Raw genomic sequence first — 20386 nt, 5'->3', positions numbered from 1 at the left:
CTTTTAAGCCATTTTCAGTTTTTCAGTATTGTAAATTATGCTGTGAATGGCCATGTGCGTATATCCCTGATCACCTCTGACTATTCCTCTCTGAGAGAAGAGTCCTCTTTTAAAGAAGGGATCTAGAAATGCATGGGTTAAGTCTCTTGCCATGTATGATACTTCCAAAATAATTGCACCAGTTTCTCTCCCATCAGGTAGGGATAGGGGGATCCTGTCTTCCAAGACCTTCTCCAACATCAAGCTATTTGTAAACCTTTGACCATTTGATAGGCACAAAAATTGTCATAATACTCTCTGTTGCTTTGATCAGTAGTGAGATTGGGCATATTTTCATGTTTATTGAGTGTGTCTACTATTTACTAAGTATTTATGTTTCTTTGTGAATCATAAGTTCATGGCTTTTTGCCAGTTTTTCTATTGGGCAATTTGATTTGTGCCCAATTTTTATATTTTTTGCCCAATTATATTATTTTTAATAAGGTACCCCAGATTCTTACCTCTCCTAATAATAATGCATATCGAATACATCAGGTAGTTTTCTGTAATAATGTAGTGTTACTTCTAAAAACATTTAGGACCAGAACAGAGTATGAAGTGCTGAGATGGTAAGGTATTTGACAAATATGGCTATTGACAGCTTCTTTCAACTTCATAGTCATGTTAGGTGGAACTTGTCTTTTAAGAAAAATTATTACAATACTAATAGAGAGCAATTCTTCCATATTTTTACGGGGTTATCATCAAATATTAGTAGTAATTCTTTTTTCTGTGATGGGACTGTGATTTTTATTTTATTTTATTTCCTATTCCTTGTACTTTTCAAAATTTATATCCTGAACACATATTGCCTTTTATTATATGTTTTACAGTTAATAAAAACAAACAAATTCAAAGACCTAGTGATGGCTAGAATAAGCCTGTAATATTTTTGTTTCATATGATTTAGCAAAACTGAAGTTGCAAGTAAAATTATTTGACAAATTACAAATGAGTTATTTAGTCCTATTACCTTTTTAGTCTTTATACAATCCAATCTTGTAGTTGCTTGCACTCCCCTAAAGGGGATGTAATGCAGTGGGTACCACAATAGGATTTCGGGTCAACTAGATCTGAGGTCACATCCACATAGCCTCATGTTGGTTGTGTGACCCTGGACATTAACATTTTTGTGCCTTAATTTTCTTTTAAGATGAGGACAATAATATCTTCCTCTTCTTAATAAGGTTGTTGTGAGAAATAAATGAGAGTATTTAACACAGCCATAGGCACCCAGTAATTGCTCAACAAATAGACTTCATTTTTATTAAATAGGGTTGATGTTAAGCCTATTTGAATGAATACATTGGATTCAGTGACAGCACTGAAAGTCGAGTCTACAGAGGCCTTTTTTAATGCCTCTTCTGCCTTCATCCCGAGCAAGTGATGTCAAGGGACAAAGTCCACTGCGATCACACCTGCCTGCGAAACAGGGTCTCATGTAGAACAGACCACTGTTCTCCCAGGAAAGGCCCCGGGTGGCTGTGTGTGTAGACTTCTCTGTCTCTCTCTCTGAGTCTCTGCCTGGCTCGCCCTCTCTCTGTTTCCCACACACCACACATCCACACACCCGCACACAGACTCACACACTACACACTTACACATCACACACACACATACACCACACACTCAGACACACACACACGATACACACACCACACATTCACAAACCACACATTAATACACTCACACACCACATATACCGCACACCACACATTCACAAACCACACATTAACACATACCACACACACACCACACACTCAGACTCACACATATGCCGCACACTCTCACATACCACATGCTCACACACCCACACATTCAGACACACACACACACTCACACATACAACACATGCTCGCACACCACACACAGACTCACACCACACACACACACTTACATAACCACACAGACTCAGACACTCATACACCACATGCTCACCCACCACACACTCAGACTCACACACCACACAGTCATACAATCCCACACTTACACGCTCACACACCACACTCACTACACACTTACACAACCACTCACCACACGCTCACACACCACACACCCACACAGCACACACTCCTACACTACAAACACAACACATTCACAAACCACACATTAACACCCACAAACCACACACAGACACACTCACACCCCACACACGACACGCCCACACACCACACACCCACACAGCACACACTCCTATACCACACACACAACACATTCACAACACATTAACACCTACACACCACACACACCACACAGACTCACACACTCACACACCACACACACACCACACCCTCTCTGATCTGAGCAAATTGTTGTGGGCAGAAGAAAAATATCTTTTCCTTGTACTCATCTTAAGTTTATTGGCTGAGGCCCTGGTAATAAAAGACAGAGAAGAGCACACACATTTATGTGATCTAAGTTTTCCGACACACGGGAGCCTTCATCAGGAGACACAGAGCCGAAGGAGCAGTTAAACCCGTGTGTTTCTCTGCTAGGTTTGAGGAAGAGAGAAGAGTGTTGGAGAATATGACAAGATAAAGGAGATCTGAATGAAATGTTAGGCCTGGAGACCTTAGTAAGGCCTGCTCGTCCACATTCCTCCCAGCATCCCTGCGTCTTCAGAGGCAACACTGATGCTTCTCTCTGGGTCTAGGGGGTCACCTCTCCCAAGAGGGGCTTATGACCTGCTTCAGGGGAAGGTCAGAAGCTCTGTCTTGGCACATGCTATTTCTCAAATTCCTTCATCTTAAGATATTCAATATACCCCATGCCATATTTTGGAGTAGCATGTCCTGAACCCCGTTATGTGGTGATGGAGGGTATACATTAGTTGATTACTTTCCAGTGATTTTCACTGTACACGAGGTTGTAACCACAAATATGGTGGCAGTCAATGAGAAGTTTAAATGACAGAATGCGTTCCCTTTAAATATGGACATAATACTTTAAAGCACACTCTATGACTAGAATTAAGCATTAGAAAGCAGATGTTTTAACAGGACTGCTTGACTCAACTGTGATTAAGGCAGAGGCCCGTGGGTGTACCCAGGAGGCTGACGTCCTTTCTCCCAATTAGATGGGCAGGCCCTATAAATCTTAAACTAAATGTTGTCTATAAATTTGGCAAAGAATTGCAACAACTCTAACACTGGTAAGGGGAGACAGGCATTTTCATATCCTACCAGGGCAGCATAACTTGAGACTCTCATCTAGAGGGCAATTTGGCAATGCAAAGTTTGATCATTAAACCCACTGCATATCATTAGTGAGGATACTTTTAGATGCAAAGAATAGAAAACCTAGACAAAAACAACTTAGCCAAAGAAGAAATTCATTATCTCACCTAACAAGAATTCTAGAGGTAGGGGAAATCCAGAGCTTGTTAACTGAGTAGCTCTGTGGTCATCAGGGTCCAGTGTCTTTTCTGCCTTTCTGCTCTGCCACTCCCAACATATGGGGTTGTCCTCATGGTTAATTCATAATGGTCATAGTATGGCTGCAGCAGCACCAGCCATCACAGACTCATTTGACAATGTCCAAGGGCTGGAATAATGTCCCTCTCTTGTGTCCCTATTAAAGAGGAAGAAACCTTTCCAGAAGCCCCTCTGTCTGCCTTCACATGGCTAACTGACTAGAATTTTCCCTCTAAAATTTCCCTCTAAATTTTTCCCTTACATGGCTAATTGACTAGAAGCATATCACACATCTATTTTAAATCCTATTATTGGCAAAGAGAATGAAATTGCACAATTGGCTTGGGGCTGAAGAGAAACTTGGCTTTCTCTGAAGCACAGACCCTCCCAATATCTGAATCAGGCATGAGTTCAATTAACAGGGAAAAGTTGGCGGATCCTTGCTGTCTAGGCCATCAGTAGAGTCTGCCATCCTTTTTAAAGCAGGGCTTTAGAGAGCTTTCCACAACACAGCACACACAGAAAATTTTAGGACAGGCCGGCATGGTGGCTCACGCCTGTAATCCCAGCACTTTGGGAGGCCAAGGTGGGTGGATCACTTGAGGTCAGGAGTTCAAGACCAGCCTGACAAACATGGTGAAACCCTGTCTCTACTAAAAATACAAAATTAGCTGGGTGTGGTAGTACACACCTGTAAACCCAGCTACTTGGGAGACTGAGGCAGGAGAATCGCTTGAACCCAGGAGGCAGAGGTTGCAGTGAGCCCAGATCGCACCATTGCACTCCAGCCTGGGCATCTCAAAAAAAAAAAAAAAGAAGGAAAATTCTACTGCAATATTTGCATGGCACTCTGAAGTAAATTGGGGAGCTTCAATATGGGGCTTGGTGAAAATTACTATCTTTTCTTTATGATACATAATTATAAGAAAAGTAAAATACAAAGTACTAAGGAAGATATTACACATTGAATTTGTATAAAACTTCCAAATAAAACCTTTTCAAGTTTTAACACAAGAAACTTGAGCTTGTTTCTAGAGACACATATTCTTCTATTTCAGGTTATATGTTGAAATAGCTACACTGAACTCTTGATCAAGACTTTTCTTTCAATGATGATTTCTTCAAATGCTTTATAGGCAACAGAGAACTTTATTCTTAAAATAGGTGATAAAAATAATTAAATTGGCCAGGTGTGGTGGCTAACACCTGTAATCCCAGCACCTTGGGAGGCCAAGGTGGGCGGATCACAAGGTCAGGAGTTTGAGACCAGCCTGGCCAACATGGTGAAACCCCGTCTGTACTAAAAATACAAAAATTAGCTGGGTGTGGTGGCACATGCCTGTAGTCTCAGCTATTTGGGAGGCTGAGGCAGAAGAATCGCTTGAATCTGGGAGGCAGAGGTTGCAGTGAGCCAAGATCCTGCCACTGCACCCAGCCTGGGTGACAGAGTGAGACTTTGTCTCAAAAAAAAAAAAAAAAAAATTAGCCGGGCGTGGTGGTGTGCACCTATAATCTCAGCTACTTGGGAGGCTGAGGCAGAGGAATTGCTTGAACCAGGGAGGTGGAGGTTGCGGTGAACCGAGATCGCGCCGCTGCATTCCAGCCTGGGTGACACAGCGAGACTCCATCTCAAAAAAAAAATTTTTTTTTAAACCATTTTTACAACCATTTGAACATTTTCTGCAGTTGCAAATCTATTTAAAAGATTAATAGGTCTTCTTTTTCTTTCACTGACAAATATAACAGTGAAATTTCTTTTATTAATGAAAGTGGATTTCAAGCTCATTTGAACTTTTTCATAGCAGGTCTTTCAAAATCATGACACTGTTCTAATGTACATATGAAATGGTAAAGTGGGTATTATTACCTAGCCAAGATGCCGCTACAAAGGCACCTCAGGTACAAGTGGACAGAGGTGTACGATATAGATTAAAAAAATGCCTCCTGGATGAGCCCTTCCAGAGCCCTGTATTCAGTCTCCATTTTGCCCCTCTCTTTAATAATTGCACTTGGGACATAAACTCCCCCAGCAGCTCCATAGGTCCTTGTCTACCAAGGGCATGGTGTGATCCATAGCCACCTGCTTGGGGAATCACCGTTTCCCCATGCTTAATAGGTTACTCAATAGGTTACTCTAGAACAGTGGTTCTCCGAGTGTAGTCCTCAGACCGGAAGCAAGAGCATCGTCTGGGAACTAGTTAGAAATGCAAATTCTGGGGCCTTACCCTAGACCTCTTGAATCAGAAACTCGGGGTGGGCCCAGCCTGTGCGTCACAAGCCCTCCAGGTGATTGTAATGCGCCCTCAAGTTTGGGGGCCATAGTTGCAAACGCTGAAGACAAATGTTGCTCATCATGCCCAACTATACGTGCCCTGTTAGTCCTCACTCCAACTGTGTGGACTGAGAGGATTGCAGTCTTGTGGTTAACCTGTGTCTTACTCCATTTGTGTTGCTAAAAAAGAATACTTGAGGCTGGGTACTTTATTAAGAAATTTTGGCTCACAGTTCTGCAGGCTGTAGGATAACAGTATCAGCACCTGCTTCTGGTGAGGGCCTCAGGAATCTTCCACTCATGGTAGAAGGCAAAAGGGAGCAGGCATTACATGGTGAGGGAGGAAGGAAGATTGAGGGGCAGGGTCAGGATCTTTTAATAATCAGTTCTCAGGGGAACTGAGAGAGTGTGAACTCACTCACTACCACGAAGACAGCACCAGGCCATTCATGAAGGATCTGCCCCCATGATCCAAACACCTCCCACTAGGCCCCACCTCCAACATTGGGGATCAGATTTCAACTCGAGGTTTGGAGGGGACAAACATCTAAACTATATCAAACTGTGACTCATCCAAGGCACACAGTCTCTGCTCCAAAGCAAGGGTGCGGCTCCACCTCTTGCCTCTGGCAGTTTTGAATGAAATAGCTGAAAGCAGAAAGCAGGACAGAACAACAGCCAGGGGAGGAAGGCCTGAGGCAACCACCCATGGGATAGTTAGGGCCCATTGTGTGTTTCCTTGGCTGTGGAAGTCATATTTCCCTTAAGATTGTTTAAAGTTGTCCAAGATTGATAATGGTGACAAGCCTGCCTCTGTCCCCATCAGAACTCCAGAGAGCAGGAGTAGCCGATCTCAGCCATTGGTACCACCCACACAGGAAATGAGAGCACTTCTTCTTTTCCACACACACACACACACACACACTTCATTAGCAGTTATGGTTGGGCACTGTCTCACAAGAGCCCACCTCCTATGGGGCTTGTCCCTTTGCTCATGAGGAAAGATGGGACCAGAATGCTGTGGGATGCAAAATCAATTCATTAGATCACAGGGTGCCTGGAAAGTGGTGTTAGATTTTTGACTTTAGAGAGAGGGTCTAGCAGACACTCAGCCACTTCCCAGATGTCCCTGAGTCTACTGCTCAAAGTCAAGACAGGCTTTCCTTCCAGGGTAACACTTTTGGTAGTCAATAAAATGTGCATGACAGCAGAGGGTGGCACTGGCCCTAAGGAAGAATTTACACCGGGCTTTGTCTCTCCCCTCTGGTGTGTTTTTTTTCTTACCCTTGGAGGGTGATGTAGGATGGAGAGCTGAGAGGGTACCTGAGAGCCAAGGGGCATCATTTTCCATTCCATTCCTCACCAGCTGAACAAAATAGTACTATGCCTTGATACTGTGGTACTGACTACCCTATAGCATTTGATGCTTAAAAAGCATTTTCACATACTGGATCTTTGGAGTCTCCTTAGGACAGTAGTATGAAGGAGAATTTGAACCTCAGCGTAAGTGACTTGCCCAAGGGAATATGTTTGATTTGTGCAAGTGGAGATCTGAACACAAAGTATCTGGATCTAAGCACCGTCCTCTTCTTACCCCAAAACAAGACCTCCTTGCCACCTCACCTTGCTCATCCTCAGCAGGTCAGGGTCAGTTTCTTTCCTACAGACTTTAATAATGAAACTTTCTGAGACTTGCTTTGTCTAAGAAAACCATCTCATGTTGTTAAACATCTTCACACTTGGGAAATTCTTTCTTATATTGGACTAACATCCTTGCTTTAAAAATGGTAAGCCCATTTTTTCTCTTTCTTTTCTGGTAAAAAGTGGAGTATAGTTATAACAACGATTAAATTTATTGAGCATCACTGTATTCTAGGCATGCTTCCTCAACTTCATGAGGAAAGTACTATTATAACCCCATTTTATAGATAAGGAAAACCCCATTTTATAGATAAGTAAAAACGAGGCATAAGATGTTAAGAACTGGTATAACTGGCTCAAGATGGAAAAAAACAGAGGCATAGGATGTTAAATAACTTGTCAGAGTTAAAATGGCTAATGAGTGGTTATGTAGGGATTTGAGCCCAGGTGGTTTGACTCCAGAATCTGTGTGCCTGATTCCAGGACTATGTTGACTTTAAGTAAAAAAAGAGATCCCTGATAACTTGCCTTCTTTGTGTATCTCAGTGTAATTCCTTCATTCTCTCTCAAAATAAATCCAGCTGCTTTTGTAGCTTTCCCCAGGTGTTACTTACCATTCAGTTAATCTCTTTTTTCCCGCTGTTAGCTGCACTTCAGCAGTAAACACATTTGGGAGGCTGTTCTAACATTCTTTTACTCCTGGGTTACTACTTCCACTGTGGCAAAACTGTTATACCAAATTTGGGTGTAGATCTCCCTTAGGAAGTTTTTCCAGGTCCTGCTTCTACATGACTAGCAGGAATCTCCACTCCTGTTTCCTCCGGGCAACACACTTCAAAGTTCACATTAGATAGACTCAGCTAACCGTTATTCTTGAGGCTGCTATAAAATTTCCCAATGTAATCAGTACAAAAGACTTTCTATTATTTTGCATAATTTAAGGTTAATTTACATGAAATAATTAAAATAAAGACAAACTAAAGACTAAACTATCAGTCGAACCTGTTTTGTTGTTGTTTTGTTCTTTGAGAAAGAATCTTGCTGTGTATATGAGGCTGCAAGCTGGAGTGCACTGGTGCAATTATGGCTCACTGCAGCCTCCACTTCCCAGGCTCAAGCAATCTTCCCACCTAAACCTCCAGCAAAGCTGTTTATTATGTTTTGTAGAGATGGGGGGTCTCCCTATGTTGCCCAGGCTGGTCTTGAACTCCTGAGCTCAAGCAATCTCCCTGCCTCAGCCTCCCAAAGTGCTGGAATTATAGGCGTGAGACATTGCACCTAGCCTGAACCTGTTTTAAAAGCTTGGAATTCAGAAACACTGAAAGGAGTATGTATTAAAAGAACTACCCGAGACTGGGTAATTTATAAAGAAAAGAGGTTTAATTGGCTCACGGTTCTGCAGGCTGTACAGGAAAAATAGCTGGGGAGGCCTCAGGAAACTTACAATCATGGTGGAAGGCAAAGGGGAAGCAGGCACGTCTTACATGGCTGGAGGAGGGGGAAGAGAGAGAAGGGGGAGGAGCTACACATTTTTAAACAACCAGATCTTGTGAGAACTCACTCACTATCAGGAGAACATCAAGGGGAATATCCACCCCCATGATCCAATAACCTCCCACCAGCCCCCCTTCCAACACTGGGGATTACAATTTGACATGAGATTTGGGTAGAGACAAAAATCCAAACCATATCAGAATGGGATTAAGCCCAGACTATAAAGCTAAGAAAAACTACTTTCATTATTACTCCTAAAATATCTGGGGACATTTCTGGGCATGAGATTGGGGAACTGAGACAGGGATTGCCCCATCAAACAGTACACCAGCTGTTCCCTTGTTCTGAAACTTCTTCCTTCTTCGTTCCAAACTGTCCTTGACTATCATCACAGTCAGATGTCCACTTAGACATCTCCTCCTCTCTGGGGAGCTCCACCCCGATTCCAAATTCAGTTAGGTGTCCCCCTGCCGCCACCAACCCCCCCCCCCGCCCCCCCGCCCAGAGCCCTCCTAGTGTCTTGTCCTTGCTCATTCTGCTGAATGGCTTGGCTTCCATCCTGCCCCAGGTTGCAGGTCATTGCCTGCAGGCAGTGACCTTGCCTCACCCTTCATTGGCTTGTAGTCCTACCTCGTAAAGGGACTGGTTCATAGATACTCAATAAATATTTAGTAAATGAATGAATGAGACCCTATTAGTGCAGATACTTTTTTTGTTTGTTTACTTTTTCTCATCTCTATAAAAGAGGCAACCTTACTTTTCTATGTCAGTGAACATAATGAGAGCCTTTTTTTCCTGACTTCTCTCCTTTAATTAGGTGGATCATGAAAAATCACAAAGTACTTTAAAAAATGAACTGGTTCAGAACATCCTTCCCAATTATTAGCAGCTCCCAAGGATTCTACAAGGCGCTTTTCAAGGCACTCCCTCCCTTTTCCTCACTGACGTTTCCAGAGCCTGCTGGCATGGAAAGAATGTCTGAGAAGGAAAAAGAGGTACGCTGTGGAGACTGCTTTTTCAAGCCAGGTTCCCAGCCAGGACATTTTCTTCTACAGTTTCCCAGAGATCAAGCCAGCAGCTGCTTCCTGCCCCTTGCTGAGCTGTACCTGGGGGCTGATGGTTTTACTGTTCTTTGGTAACCATGCAGATTCAGAGCTGCACGTTAGTAGCTAGAGGGCTCCCTTAAATGGACAAGGTTGGAGCCTCACATTCCACGAGCCATTGGAAACTCTCAGCCTTTGGTTCCTTATTATGAGAATGTTACTGTGGCTCTTGGCTAGACAATGAATCTAGCAATGGTTTTGATGTCTTTTGTTTCATGCAGCCCATAAAAAGCAGCCGGGTCCTGCTGTCTGCACTTGGTTTGGGCAGATAGACCCTCTACTATGACAGCCTTTAACTCTCACTCTAACCTGCCCTCATTAACTTACCTACAACAGGAAGTCTTGCATATCAGATTTCATTTTATAGTGGCCTGTAGCACCCTCAAGGTGCCCATCCCACCTACTCACTTTGAAACCCTGACTTGGGAAGCTAAAGTGCGTTGTCCCCATTTGGTGATTCTTAGAACCATACGTAGGTCACTTTAGTTCACTGGCCCATTCCCATCTTCCCTCTATTGAGTGGCTGCAACTGAATTTTGCGATAGCCTTTTCTTTTCTGCCTCTGAGGTGATTTTAGGGAATATGTGGAAATCTAAATCTGCAGCTGGTCAACAGGCAAGAGCTGGGTACCACAGACTGAGCTGCTGATAGGGCATTTGATTCTTTTTCATTCTGATTAAGCCTCTGGGGACTCATAGTCCAAACATGAAGAACAAATGGATTTTAAATTAGTTCTTAGGATCCAAAAACTCTGGTTGCAAGTACAAAGAGGTTAATGGTCTTGTAGGCATTTTTACTTGCTTCTCAGTTTTACAGCTTTGAATCCTTATGTGAGCTGATAGGAGCTTCTTGTTGGCAAGAGATGTTAGAGAACTAAACCCAGGAAGAATAGAAATAGTGCCAGGAAAGACAGATCACCTGCAGAAAGGCTATAAGGCTGTTTTGCCTTCTCCCAACCTGTGCAAGCTGCCATCAGGAGGGTAGGGGTAGACAGGTGACAGCCCCCATCTTTAACTACAAAAGTGCCTGGAGGTAGCATAAAGAACCATCGGAGCAGTGTCAAACTCCCTTCCTCCCTATTAGATGTGCCACCCAGAAGGTATGGTCCTGTTGCTTTTCTGTTTAATTTTCTGAACAGTGGACATGTATTAAATGAGGAACAAGTCCTTTTGCAGATCTTTGTACAGTATGCAAGTATTCATTCAATACCCAAAATGTTGGGAAGTCAGATGTAAGCCAACATTAATAACAGCTAAGCCTGCAGGAAGTATGATTTCCTCAACCGCTACCAAAGAAGTGACAAAGTATCAGATATATGTTTTTAATGTTTTACTTTTTAATATTTATGGGTACAGAGTAGTTGTATGTATTTATGGGGTACATGAGATGTTTTGATACAGACATGCAATGGGTAATAATCACATCATGGAGAATGGGGGATCCATCCCCTCAAGCATTTATCCTTTAAATACCAGGTATTTGATTAAGAGAAATTGGGATGGAGAAGATAAGTAACTGCAGCAGAAGTTGTAATGGTCTTCAACTGTCTATATCATCATCAGTCTTCTAGCTCAAATGATGGCTTGAATACACTGCCACAAGAAGTATTTTCTGGTTCAAAAATTGAAAGCAAGTTTTCAAGTGCCAGGATGGAATCCACTGCAATAATGTAAAATGTAATCGCCTCATTTATTATTATAGAGATTACCAAAGGTCTGATGGTGTTTTTAATGGCAATGTGTTTTAATGGCAATGTGTTTTATTTCTCTGGTGGAAAAAAGGGTTATGCTCCAGCGACCTAAAATAGCCCCACTGAGCATATTTCGCACCTCCACACAAGGCACTTGGGGATTTGTATGGGAAGAGTCCATTTTCTTGGGTTGAATGAGATGTGTTTGGAAAGGGAAAAGGTTGCTGAGGGCAGGAGGTACCTTCCATTCGACTAAAGTCATAGGTAGCTGTTGTCCTTCTGGTACCTTCCTCTGACCCATGGGGGCAGCAGTGGGCAAGAGGGCGTTATTTAGTTGATGGAGGTAAGGAAAAAATAAAGCGTATGAAGTCGAAGATTGAGCACTATGAGGAAAAGTTTTATTGTTAAGCAGGGAACCTGTGTCTAGGCTCTGGGGGATGAGATGCCTAGACTTGGGAGGGGGTGTAGGGAGAACTAGGGTGGGTCCTTCAAAGCCAAGACACTGCAAACTCTATTTGTGCCCTTAGGATAGCAAAGTCTCTGATGGTTGCTGTTGGGCTGGTGATGTGTGAACTGTCCCTGGGAGGTTCTCCTGCTTGGGATATGGTGATGTAAGATGTGGTGCCCAGCTGCCCCTGCTATGCACAGGTCATGCGGGTCAGGATTGGGTGGCCCAGTCCACTCTGCACCAGTATCAGCCGGCTCATGGCCAGGCCAGGGTTTATCAGTTGCCACAGTGGTGGGAGGTGGAGACAGTGCCCTTGTCATATATTCCTTTTATTTATTACACTCCCCTGCCCATTTCTACCATCTATGTCATATGGCACTTAGGAACATGCAGTTTGATCCTGGACACTACCCTCAGACTCTCTGAGCCTCAGCCTGCTCACCTCTGAGGAAGGGGGATAAACGCCCAGCACAGAACAAGCTTAACATCAGACATCCTGAACCACTGACTGTGGACCACCCCGACCCTGCAACCTCACAATGGGAATTTTTTATCTTGCATCTCTTGCCAAATACTATGAACTCCTCCAGACACTGCATTCCTTATTAAACTGGACATATATGTCTAACTTAAAAGGTAATTAACTAAAAAGTCAAGGTATAGATCAGGGAACCAGGCCCCCCAGCAGCCCCCAAAGTTGTTGGTGTCTTCACACTGGAAAATAAGCCATTTGATTCCTTTTAGCTGAAGAAAAAAATGCATTGAACTTTGTAACTAAGAACATTTATGATCCATCTGACCCCAAATCTCAAAACCCATTGAAAATGGCATTTAAATCTCACAGTGCCCTGAGATTCTGCCAACACCAGTGGGGGACATAGTTAAGAGATTGTGTTACATCTTTGACCTGAGCTTTTTTTTTTTCTTTTAAATATGGTCTTGATAAATGATTTCCCATTTACCTTTTTCCTTTCTCTATTGTCTGTAACCTTGAAACGTGATTTGCTATCCACCAGGCAACACTGATTTGCAACTTCACTAGATAGGATGGAGGAGGGGGGCTTACAGCCTCAAAACAGCCCTGCTTTCCCTATCATGGGGCCAGAGGGAGTGGAGCTGCTTCTGAATGCTTGCTCTGAATTCAGCCTTGCTGAGTGCTACTCAAGGTACGGGTACAGTGGGTGGTGTCCCCAGTTCCTAATCTGGTGAATTATCCCAGTGTACTTTGGGCAGCAAATTTCTGATGCAAAAAGGTGATGTTTGTACTGCAGAGCTGTGGTCTTAACATTTACACAAAGTCACAAAGTTTGATCTCAAAGTCGCTAAACCTCTCTGTGCCTCAGTTTCCCCATATACACAAAGGAATAATAACCCTCACTATCAGTAGGCTGTTTTAGCAGCAAATAACAGAAAATCCAAATCAAATTGACCTCAACAATAAGAACATTTACTGACTCCCAGAACCAGAACTACAGTGGTAGGGTATGGCTTCCTCTCCCGTCATCTCCTGCCCCCATCCTGTTTTGTTCTCATAACAACTAAATCCTTAGGCTGATAGGAAAGTGGAAGCAGCAGTCTACAAACTGACATGGGCTGAGGTTTCAAGGATTTTATTTAAGGTAACATCCTAACAGGAGATTTTTGAACCACAAAGGTTCCAGCCCTTAATGGTGAGATTTAGTGCCTTACAGTCACTGGTATATACTTGGGATGCTAAGTATTATTGTAGCTAGCATAAGACCATAGGGTCAACTTTGCTTCCCTTGACATTCTAGAATGTGTCCACACCAGGCACAGGAGCCGGAATGGCTGTGCTTTCTGTGAGGTCACCAATATCATCAGAGGATGCTCCTTTTAGGGGATGCAGGTAGCCAATGAACAGCCAGAGCTGAAGAGGCACCATGAAGCTGAAAGGTCACCTTGGGTTCCCTTGAAGGGAAGGATACAGAGTCCAGCCAGTGCTCATTCCTGTTGGTGGTCTTCTCCAGGAGCCTAAAGCAGTGGTTCTCAAACTTGAGCACTGGCTTTGTTTGAGAGCTTCTCAAGGTACAGATTGCTGGCCCACACCTCAGGAATCTCTGATCCAGCAGTTCTGGAGAAGGTCCTGATCATTTACATTGCTTACAAGTTTCCAGATGATGCTGATGCTGCTGGTCCAGGGACCAGAATTTGAGAAGCACTGACCAAGAGGATGAATGATGGAGTACGCTTTGCAGCAGAGACCAACAGCAGCCACCCGGACTCAGTTGACTTTCCACTTATTCTGGCTTGTTTATTCTCCATATGCTCCCCCTCATCATTGAAGTATCCTGGATCATTCATTTATGGAGGGAACCACATTTTTACCTTATAGGCTGGAGCTCTCTGTGGGAGAGTGATGGGTTTTATAATTTATCAACAATGAGGAGCTCACTATTTCATCCCCATGGCTGTTTAGAATGCTTGAGAGAACACAGAAGCTCCCTGAGATGCGGCCCTTTTTTGTACTGGATCTCCAACACTGGAAGCAAAAGGAAGTCCCAAACAGAAATCCTATGCAGTGCTGAATCTACAGTGGCTCTGAGAACTTTTAACTAATGGGCACTTGTAAATCTCACAACATTTCCTACTGGCGTGAATGCCCTGGGTAAAATGCTCATTAAACTGTCAGCCAGCAGAGACGTGTCATTCCTGGAAAGAGAGTCACAGCATCCAGGGGTGGAAAGAGGCCTCCCTGGGCCACCAGGGCCCTCCCCTCCCACAGCCACCCACCACCAACCCCAGACTCAAACCTTCCTTTCAAAGCCTTTCAGAGGATGTTACAACTCTCCTTCACCTCCACCAGGAAATTATTCTTTTTCTCCAATCCAAATGTATATATATATAGGATGAATATATATATTCATGTTTAATCACTGTTTCTTTTTGTTGGAGAGGATATCTTCTGTGAAAATTGAGAATGGCTAGCCACTGTCCGTGGTGGACAGTCTTTCATGTACTTAGAATCCCTTATAAAATTACTCCTGAGTCCTTATCTTTTTTATTTTTGTTTCATCATTTTAAAAATTACCATTTAGTGGCCGGGTGTGGTGGCTCATGCCTGTTATCCCAGCACTTTGGGAGGCTGAGGCAGGCAGATCACGGGGTCAGGAGTTTGAGGCCAGCCTGCCCAACATGGTGAAACCCCATCTCTACTAAAAATACAAAAATTAGCTGGGCGTGGTGGCAGGCGCCTGTAATGTCAGCTACTCAGGAGGCTGAGGTAGGAGAATTGTTTGAACCCAGGAGGCGGAGGTTGTAGAGATCCAAGATCGCGCCATTGCACTCCAGCCTGGGCGACAGGGCGAGACTCCATCAAAAAAATAAAAATGAAAAAAAATTACTATTTAGTATTACATAACATTTACACAGTAAAAAAAATTACATAGCACAAAATAGTATATAACAATTCTTTCCTATAATTAACCTCCAACAATATAATTAACCTCCAACAATAGTTTCATATGTACCTTTCAGAGATTTTCCAAACATATATTTGTACATATACACACACACACACATACACACACACACACACACGATTTTAACTTAATGACATATCTTGGGGTTTCTTCATATCAGCACATATACTTCTTTATAAGGATATGCCATAAATTATTTCATCACTTCTCTGTTTATGTTTTTTTGACTATTTCCAGTTTTGTACTTTGGGCAGTGTGGTAGATACATCTTTCATTATTTTGGCAAATATAAGATTTTCTAGAAGTGAGATTGCTAGGCCAAAGTTTGTATATATATTATTTTCTTTTGAGATGGAGTCTTGCTGTGTCACCCAGGCTGGAGTGCAGTGGCACAATCTCAGCTCACTGCAACCTCTGCCTCCCGGGTTCAAGTGATTCTCCTGCCTTAATCTCCCAAGTAGCTGGGATTACAAGTGCGTGCCACCACACCCAGCTAATTTTTACGTTTTTGGTAGAGACAGGGTTTCACCGTGTTGGCCAGACTGGTCTCGAACTCCTGACCTAAAGTGATACACCCGCCTCAGCCTCCCAAAGTGCTGGGATTACAGGCATGAGCCATTGTGCCTGGCCCAGGTTTGTATATTTTTAATTTTGACAGATTGCATTCTGGAGGTTGCACCAATTCTCACTCCTGTCAACAATGTTCAAGAGTGCCAGTGACTCCCTACATATGCTCACCTGTATAGTGTGTTGACAAGTTTTGAAATTTTTGCCTCATAGGCAAAAAATAACGCTATAATCTTCAGACCCGTAATTCCCACTTCTCTTCTTATGATTGAGCACCTTTTTTTTTTTTTTTTTTTGAGACGGAGTCTTGCTCGTCACCCAGCCTGGAGTGCAATGGCGCCATCCTTGCTCACCGCAACCTCCACCTCCCAGGTTCAAGCGATTCTCCTGCCTCAGCCTCCTGAGTAGCTGGGATTACAGGTGCACACCACCAGGCTCAGCTAATTTTTGTATTTTTAGTAGAGATGGGGTTTCACCATGTTGGTCAGGCTGGTCTCAAACTCCTGACCTCGTGATCCTCCTGCCTCGGCCTCCCAAAGTGCTGAGATTGCAGGAGTGAGAGCCACTGTGCCCGGCTGTGCACCTTTTCATGTGTGTAAGTACCATGTGTGTTTCTTTGACGTTTATCTCCTTTGACCGATTTTTCTATTGGTTATTGAACTTTTTTTGTAGGTTATTTTTACATATCAGGAATTAGCCTTTGTATGTCACACACGTATATTCTGTTGTAAGAATTTTAAGTATTTTTCCCCATTTTGTCATTTCTGTTGATTCAGTTTAAAGTGTTTTATGCCATGGAGCCATTTTTTATTTTTATATAGTTAAATATAATTATGCGTTTTCTTAGGGACTTCTGGGTTCTATGTCAATTCAAGATTATTAAAAATGAAAAAGAATATTCCTTGCTTTCTTCTAGTACTTTTGTGGTTGATAGTCTTGTGGTTCCTTTCTAACATTTAATTTGGTATAAGGAGAGAAGTACTGATATAGCTTTATTTTGCTTCCCAGTGGCTCTCCACTTGTCTCAACACTGCTTACTGATGGCCCATTTACTCTTTACTGATATACAATGTCACTGTTGTAAACTAAATTCCCGTTTGAACTTGAGTGTGTTATTTGTGGAGTCTGTACTCATTCCATTGATTGGTCTATTCATTTGCCAAAATCTCATTATAAGAAATAGAGCAAATTTATCATGCATTTTAGCATCTGCTAGGACAAGTATGCTCCATTACTCTTCTTTTTCAGAATTTTCTAGACACATTAGCATGTTGACTTTTGTGTAGAAAATTGAAAATCTACCTGAAATAGAAAATTACCATGTTGGTACTTCTATTGAGATTGCATTAAATAGATCTATTTAGATTGATTTAAGAAGAATTGACTTTTTATGATTATTAAGTCTTTCTATCCAATAACAAGGTTAGCATTTCCGTTTATTCAGGTTTTCTTTTGTGTCCCTTAGTAGCATCTTAAAGTTTCTTCATGCACAACTTCAACATTTCTTGTTAAGTTCATTCCTGGATGTTTTTCAGTTTCTTATTATAGATGAGTATTTTTTTCATTTTGTTTTCTAATCTGTGTATATTTTGTATCTTATTTTCATACCCATCCATTTTCTGAATTCTTTTACCTGCTGTAGTAATTTTTTGATTGATTATTTTTTTGTACTCTCTGAAAGTAGTAATTTTGCCCACCCTCTTCCCATGCTTCCACCTGTTACTTCTTTCACCTGTTCTATTGTAATGGCTACTACATCTAGAACACTGTCAAATAACAGCAGGAAGAATGGATATCTTGGTCTTGCTCCTGAGTTGAATTAGGAAGGCTTCTAGGGCTTCCCCATTCTGTATGATTCAGGCTTTGGTGAATGATCTTGTTGTTTTATTGAGTTAATATGTTATGAGAGCATCCTCAATAATATTTTGTTAAAAGTTGGATAAAAATTTTACAATGAATGTTAGATAATTAAATGACTTTTCAGCATCCAGGGAAGCAATTATGATTTTTCTTTTTTGATCTATTAGTATGTTAAACTATAGTCATAGCTTTTTCCAGTATTGGAAAATAAATAGGTAAGTTTGTTCTGTGTTTACTTTGTGCCAGGCCATATTCTAAGCCCTTTATATGTGTTAATTCATAGAATCCTCTCAATATACTATAATTAACCCCACCTGAAAAATGAGAAAACTAAAGCACAGAGAAGTTAAATAATTATGTGTCCAAGGTCCTATACCTGGCGAGTACCAGATCTGGGATCTGAACACAGGCAGTTTGGCTCCTGAATCTACACTCTGACCAGGTACTCTCAGCAACGGTCTTTGAAATTCTCATCAAGAGGTAGCATTCTCTTAAATGCTGTCTGCTAACACTTTATTTAAATGGGTTTTTTGCCTTGATATTAATAGATAACTTTGGACTATAGTTTTTCTGTGTGTATATTATCATTGTCGAGTTTTGGAATTGATACCTTGTTAGCTTCAAAAACTAATTTGAAAGTTTTTCTTCTTTTACTGTGGCCCGGAACAGTTTAAGTAGTCCTGGAATGATCTTTTCTTTAAGACATTCTTTGCACCTGTGAAGTGTCTGATTCTGGTGCCTTTGAGCGAGTTGGATTTTTTATCATGTACGCTATTGTTTTTCCTAATCATTGGTTATTTAGATTTTCTGTAACTTCTATGATTGGTTTTTGTAGTTTATATTTTTCTAGAAAGCCATCCATTTCATCCAGGTTTTCAACTTTATTTCAGTAGAGCTGAGCAAAGAAATATCTCAAAATTATTTTGTTTTGTATACATACAAAACAGTTCCCAATGTACTATTTTGATTTTGTATTAGCCTATGTTCATATTTTTTCCGTAATTATTTTAGCCAGCAGTTTTTCTGTTTTGTTCTGTTTTCAGAGAAGTAGCTCATGGATTTATTTGTTGGTTTTCTATTTTATTTTAACATTTTACTCTATTTGTGGTTACTTCCCTTACCCATTTCTAATTCTGTATATGTTGTTTCATCTTTTTACTTGACTAGGTTGGCTAATGGTTTGTTATCTATTTTTTTTTGTTTGTTTGTTTATTTATCCCAAGTACCATCTTTTGGATCCATTTTTAGTTGCATTTAAAAAACTAATTCCTTTTGCCATATTTAGTTATATTTATTATTATTTTTATAACTTGCCGGAATGACTGCTCCTATTAATTATTTTCATTCTTTTATGTTTCACAACACTAGTTAGTAGAACTATGTGGTGAGAGGCAATATCCCAAAGATTGTGATACATGATTCTTGCATTATCAATATTTTCTAGATATTGCATTTTAAATTTTGTTTTAATTTCTTCTATGGACCAAGAGTTAAAGAGATAACTTCTTAGTTTCCAGGTGGTTAAGATTTTTTTGTCTCTTATAAATAGGGTTATTTTGATCAGTATTTCAAGGACAATTATATAATGGGCATATTCTTTGTATTCAAGGTTTAGAGGTATAGATGTGTACAGATATAGATATACACACATATGTGTGCACACACTCCACCCTATTAACTATGGGATTTAAGTTGTCAGTAGCATTCTTTTTTGTCTACTTGATCTGTCATAGCCTGAAAAAGTGCTCACCACAGTTGCCTTTTTGTCTGTTTCTCTTTGATTTTATTGCAGTTTTTCTTTTATGTATTTTGAAGTAATGCTATTTGCTGCATGAAAATTCACTAAATTGTATGTTTACCATTATAAATCGTCCATCTTTGATTTGTATAGTGTGTCTTTTGTCTTGAATTTAATATCATGATCCTTGTTATTTTTTTGCTTGCACCTAATTTCCATATCTTTGCTTTACCTTTTACTAGCAACCTTTCTGAGTAATTTTATTATAAATGTATTTCTTGAATGTGTAATGTGTCTGATTTATATCTTATTTCAGGTAAGATATATATTCAGATATCTTATTCAGATAAGATATATTATTTCAGATTTATATCAATCTGAAAGTGTTTTTCTTTTAAAAAGGGGAGTTTCCTATTTACATGTACTGCTAAACTATTTCTGAACTTAGTTCTATCATCTAATGACTACCTATTTTACTCTTCCTTTTTCGTTGTTTGCTCTATGGCTTAGGTTTTATTGCTTTATGCTCTGAGTAAATGTATTTATCTTCCACTAGTTTTTAAGATTGACATTTGGTTTTTATTATTCTAATGATACCCCAGTAACTTTTTTTTTTTTTTTTTTTGAGATGGGGTCTCACTCTTGTCGCCCAGGCTGGAGTGCAGAGGCATGATCTCGGCT

The 20386-nt window shown here is 41.2% G+C and overlaps 1 long non-coding RNA gene across 1 annotated transcript; it reads left to right on the top strand.

The window, feature by feature from the left end:
- Positions 1-14015: 14015 nt before the first annotated feature.
- Positions 14016-14756, top strand: LOC129490116 (uncharacterized). Its single transcript, XR_008660166.2, has 2 exons — positions 14016-14146; positions 14229-14756. It is a non-coding gene; the product is annotated as an uncharacterized lncRNA (long non-coding RNA).
- Positions 14757-20386: the final 5630 nt, after the last annotated feature.

This window comes from Symphalangus syndactylus, chromosome 9 (genome assembly GCF_028878055.3).
Source record: "Symphalangus syndactylus isolate Jambi chromosome 9, NHGRI_mSymSyn1-v2.1_pri, whole genome shotgun sequence".
NCBI lineage: Eukaryota > Metazoa > Chordata > Mammalia > Primates > Hylobatidae > Symphalangus > Symphalangus syndactylus.
This window is presented reverse-complemented; position numbering and strand designations above follow the sequence as displayed.